The following is a 6,032-nucleotide window of genomic DNA, read 5'->3' as shown; positions in this document are numbered from 1 at the left end:
CTTCCCGGTTGTTGGTGGTCGTTAATGAATGTGAGCTTCGCCCCCTCCCCGCCCCTCTGCTTCGAGCTGCCTCACACAACCACAGACTGCTGCTGTTGCTGCCTTCATCATGGCATGCAGATTACTTGGGTCAGTCTGCCTTAATGGGCTTTTTGAGGGCAACTGCTGTGCTCCAAAATCACTGCATAACGGTGCTTTGGAGAAATAATTCACATTTGACACATTGTGGCTATAAGACATTAGGATATAATATGGAAACAGGAGTAGACCTTAAAAGGAATCATGAATAATACTAAAAATAGGTCCATTGTTGTGTAGAGCAATCTGTAATCACATTTGTTGAAGGTAATACTGACAAAATGATTATTTTTGAACAAACAATTTCAAGATGAGACACAACAGGTACTTTTAAAGGATATAAATGCCAGTGCCGTGCACATGGGTGGGGGGTTGAGGACAAGGCAGCCCCTAATTGCACCCTTAGTGTCCCTCTGGTCATCTTAAATGCCTCTCTGATTAGTTCAGGTCCTGCTCTAGTGTGACCTTTGGGCAAAAATGAAACCAGTTTCAAACCAAATGATTAAGCAAGCATAGTGTGCGCAAGGTGCAGTGTGAATGTAGGATAAGCATTATGAAAACCACTCCTACCTGCTGCAGAGTAATGGAAGTTAAACAATTACAACATTCATTTTATTGTCAGGAGTGAGCTTCACAAAAGTGGCGTGCGGGCGCTTCTTACACGCGAGAGACTGTCACTTGCAAATTGCAAATTCATTTGCGAGAGGGCTCTCACATGCTCAATCACAAGTCACAAGTGCATTATTTGCTTTGAGCAGTGAAGCATGTCAAAATAAACAAGTCGGGGGGAAATTATGTTATGTTGCAAATCGCAGCTTGTCCCGCGTATCTCCATCCTCTCTCTGAAGTCCTGCTAAAATCAAGTCTTCATATTTGGAGTTAAAGTTCAACAAGGTTTCAAGATGTGGCACACAAAAAAAATGAAGCAGTGAAAGAAAATGGGATCAGTCTTTTCCTAATTAAGACCTAAAACAGAGAAAAAGTCCAGATTTAAGTTGTAGCACAGTATTACAATAGCCATAATCCCATCAATGAGGTCCCCTATCCTCCTACACTGATACATGACTCAGCTCTGTACAGCAAGATATCAAATGAGCAGCCAAATCAAAGCATTGTTAGTATTAAGCCATCCATATAAAGCAACATGGCATAGAATCAGTGCGTATAAATATTACTTATGTGTTCAGAGGCTCTGATGTGACTAAATATAGATCAGTGCAAGATGCAACTGTTGTGGCCTTGAAGGACTCCTCATGTGAAATGGTGTATGAACAGCAGCAAACCAGCGTCAGTTTCACTTGTTTTCTATCAGCTCGTGATGAGAGAGGGGCAGCAGTGGCAGTGGAGATGCAGCGTGTCACCAGTATGACCGCAGCAAAGGGAGGGAGGAGGAAAGGGAAGGAGGGAGGATGGCTGATGAAGAGCAGGGAGGTTTTCAGCATTCACTTTCAGCACTGCCGGAAATCACAACTTATGTTCCATGCAAATATGTGAAAATATGGAGAGGATAACAGAGCAAGGATGGAGGACAGAGGGTGAAAGAAGAAATTAGGGAGTTACTATGTGTTCAAGGTTTGCAGGAAAAGTACTGCAGGTCAGACAGAGAGGATGAAGGAAAGGATTGTTACCTGATAAATGAGACACGAGGGAGGCAGAAGAATTACTGTTGCATCTCAAACTCCTGCAAAGTAGGCCTTTTTTTCTCATTTATCCCACACACTGACATCCTTAAAGCTGTTAGTTTCCCACATCAGATGAATTACAGTGTGTACACCTGTTGTATTAGAGTGTGTGTGTGTGTGTGTGTGTGTGTGTGTGTGTGTGTGTGTGTGTGTGTGTGTGTGTGTGTGTGTGTGTGTGTGTGTGTGTGTGTGTGTGTGTGTTTGTGTGTGTGTGTGTGTGTGTGTGTGTGTGTGCGTGTGTGTGTTTATGCTTGCCTTAATGCATGTTTGACACTGCACTTTAGCATGCATGACTATAATACTTGGGGGGGTGATTGAGCACATTTTTACCATATTGTTTAATTAAAGGGTATGTGTGCGTTAGTGCCAACTGTCTCAGAAAATAGTAGCATTCTATTTTTAAGATGCTCCTCCTGAAAAAAATGAAGAGAAAGCTGAATTACAACAGCACAAAGGAGAACACAGGTGCGGGTTAAAAAATGAGGATTACACACACAAAAATAACTTTCCTCTAAGCACAAATTGAAAGGTCTTCAATAAAGATAAAATGAATCAATCAGAATCCAGACTGTCCTTTGCAGAATAACTTAGGAATTTGTTGAGGCTAGAAAACCTGCAAAAAATGCATTTGAATTTCTGGTGGGAATTGAATCCCTTAACTCGATATTAGTGGCAAGCTCTATAGTGCCTATTCATCTACACCAGATTACATCATTATAACTGGTGTTGTTAAAATAATTAATGTGCAGTACACACATGTAGACACAAAGTGGCAGCATAATTCTTAATAGATTCCCAGCAACACCAACACGTGAGCTATAAAACCTGCCATTTAAGGGGCATGTCAGGCTCATTCAGAGCACCGTAACAACTAACCGTACAGAGCTGCAGGACTGCTAAACTGAGCTTCGCTCATTTAAAATGCTGACTTGTGTGTTCATCCCCGTCATGGGTCGAGTAGTGTGTGTCTCTGTGTGTGTGTGTGTGTGTGTGTGTGTGTGTGTGTGTGTGTGTGTGTGTGTCTGTGTGTGTGTGCGTGTGCGTGCGTGCGTGCGTGCGTGCGTGCGTGCGTGCGTGCGTGCGTGCGTGCGTGCGTGCGTGCGTGTATATGTCTGCATTTAAATGTTCAGAGGGTTGGGAGCAATTCCCTTGTGTAGCTGGGGAAACTCTAAATATGGTTGACTGAACAGAAAACCATATGAGGCCTGAATATCTGCCAGAGAGAGAGAGAGAGAGAGAGAGAGAGAAATCACATAATGATGAATGACCATATGACCAGAATGGGACATTTTATATTTGAAAAATAAACTTGTGCTGTCTGGTGGACAAACAATGTATTTTCTCGGTTTCTAAATGACTTCAAACATAGCATTTCTGTGCTGCAATTTCATGTTACTTATTGGGAAATATACAGATATATATGATAATTTGAAATTGTTGTGCTAATAAATTCACACTCTTATAAAATCAAAGAGGGACCGCAACAAATATGTGTTGTTAGTCATAAATCTGTGCAGTCTAGCTTTGTATAGAAGCCTCTGACAGAGATCTGTTAGCTCATTAAAAGATGCGTCTTTGCAAAAGGTGATACGTTTATTCATGCACCTCCCACCAACCTTATATCTGCAACACACAGATCCAACCCGATCCAATGACTGTCTGCAAACAGTGTACAGCAATGTTATGAACACTGTCTATGTGTATGTGAGTGTGTCAATGTGCCAAAATGTTAGAAAATAAAAAAATAAAAATAAAAAATCTCTCTGCGAGCCTGAGGAACGAAGAACACAAACTTCAATACAAGTCAAGGTGACCTGCTTCTGGTGAGAGATATGGGAGTTGAAGATTATCACTGATGAGTTAAACAAAAAGGGATTTGGAATCCCTCCCCTGCACCCTTTCCTCCCCACCTGTACCTCTCAATTATTGCCACTCACTAAATCTTCCACATTTCCACTGCTTTAATTAATCCAGGTTAAATATCTGCCTCCATTCTTCATACTCTGCCTCATGCACTTTCTTGCAGGCCACCACTCTAAATTTACTTTGCCACCCACCCTGACATCACTCTCATTTTCCATCTCTACTTCAATTCACTTTCCCTCCCTCCCCTCCCTCTTTTGGTTAGCCTCATTCAGAAGAAGGCTTTTGTGATTGGCTAGTATTTATATCAACTAGGTCCCAGTGCCACCTGGGACAATGGTCTCCAGTCAGATCCAGGTCACAGCAAGCAGAACCATTCTTCAGCTCTGCACAGATCAGTCCAGTCCAGTTTGGTCCAGTCCATCTACCACGCAAGCCAGCTTCACAGACAGACTTAGGCTATTGCACCGACTCACCCACTGGCATCACACACACACACAGGTAGACCCACACACATACATACATCAGCAGGTGCTGCATCACTGCTCTCATTTACCTCTCACACACACACACACACACACACACACACACCCACAGACAGGTAGATAGTGGGATATATGGCCGACCACACTAACCTGCATCATGCATACAGGTGAATATTCACACAAAGCCCAGGAGAGTCTCTGGCAGGGTGATCAGTTTTCCCAGCAGCCAGCGGTTATGCAGAAAGACAGGTAAAGGTAAGTGGAGTAGCTATAACCTGCATGTTCGATAGAAGCCTAAAATAGCCAAAAATACCAATTATATGTCACTTATAGTGGGTTTTATGATGTCAGAATATTAATTACTATTAATAATTACTATTAATAATAACCATTATGGGGAAACACAGTAAAAGCAGTATTTGTTACAACAGATGGCATTGCTGACACTAAAGTTAACTTTAGTATAGCCTACACTTTATACAAATAGTCACTTCACACAATGACAGTATTGTAATGCAGAAGAGGTCATAATTGAAAAGAGGAAATACTCCTTAATGTAAATGGTAAATTCACAATAGGGCTCATGTAGCAATTAGCCTTTCGTGTAGGCTAGCATGCCCCAGTGTTGTTACTCACTCACCGTCAGTGTTTCAGTTACTGGAGTAGTTTACACAGGATTACCGGGGGCTAATCCATTTACAGTATTTAGAGACATGAGTCGCCATCTGTCTGTATTTATCACAGCGAGAGAGCCGTCAGGACCGGCTGACTCCACACCGACAGCACTTCTACGGTAAGACAAAATGATTATGCTATGTTTATTAAATACTGTTTAATTATTCAGCTCAGTTAAAAATTGGTCGACGCTGGAAGTGACCTAGAGTCTGTCACAACCTTTAAACTACGCGCGCCCCAACCAAATCGAGGAGATTTGCTGCCTTCAAATGCCGTCGTAAACTTCTGCTTCTGCGCACAGTTTCGTGCATTCTACTCAGAATTAGATACAAATCTAATCCGTTTGATTTTATAAACTAAGAACGGTTTACAGATAAGACTAAATACACCAGGCATCAAATTGAGGTTCAGTAAATTACACTACCAAACTTAACAAGTGGAATAAACAAAACAGAAAAGTATGTGCCTAATATTGGCTTTCGTTTGTTCCTTCTTACCTGGTGTGCACTGTATACAATGCCAAAACATTAAGAGCAGTATAAGCTAAACCACACGGTCTCTGATTTCAAATGGGTGGTTAAGAATTAGTATTTTCCATTTTGCCTGTGTTCTCAATCCTTTTAATGTCTTACAGCGCGTGAAAGCAGCAGAGGAGTTAATTGTAAAAATACCTGTGTGGACTCGGTCTGTAACGAAGACGCCAAGTGTTTTTGGGGGGAGCCGAAAATCAATTATCTTCCAATTGATCAGTGAGTACTTAGCCTGAAAATTGTGTTCTTCTTCTTACTGATAGCTTAATGTCATGAGTAACCTACTTGATAGTTCGTCTCAGGCGTTATTGCTTTAATGATGTCCTGGATTGTGTCAGTTTCTCTCAATTAACGTGGCCTAACATTTTACCTTTTTTTTCGAAACAGCAGACTTTTGCCGTGATGGTGGAAAATGCGTTTTAGAAGGCTAACTGATCTGATCTAACTGAAGACTATGTGGTTTACAGACCAAGAACCTGCATTTATCACCTGCTGTCACCAACAAATGCAGTAGTAACCTCTTAAAACACCAGCTCTACTTTCCAGCATATCCCTTGCCTTATTTCTGCTACCATTCCGCTGTACCAGTAAATCCTCAACATCAAGGCTTGATATATCAACTTGCTCATCACTTGACCAGGTGCTTTCATTAGCTGTGAAAAGGTTCTCTCTCAGCACCTCTACAGTTTTTTCTCACTTTAGAGAACTTCCATCCCCAG

This window comes from Scomber scombrus, chromosome 11 (genome assembly GCF_963691925.1).
Source record: "Scomber scombrus chromosome 11, fScoSco1.1, whole genome shotgun sequence".
Classification (NCBI taxonomy): domain Eukaryota; kingdom Metazoa; phylum Chordata; class Actinopteri; order Scombriformes; family Scombridae; genus Scomber; species Scomber scombrus.
The sequence above is the reverse complement of the archived record's forward strand: the minus strand, read 5'-3'. Positions refer to the sequence as shown.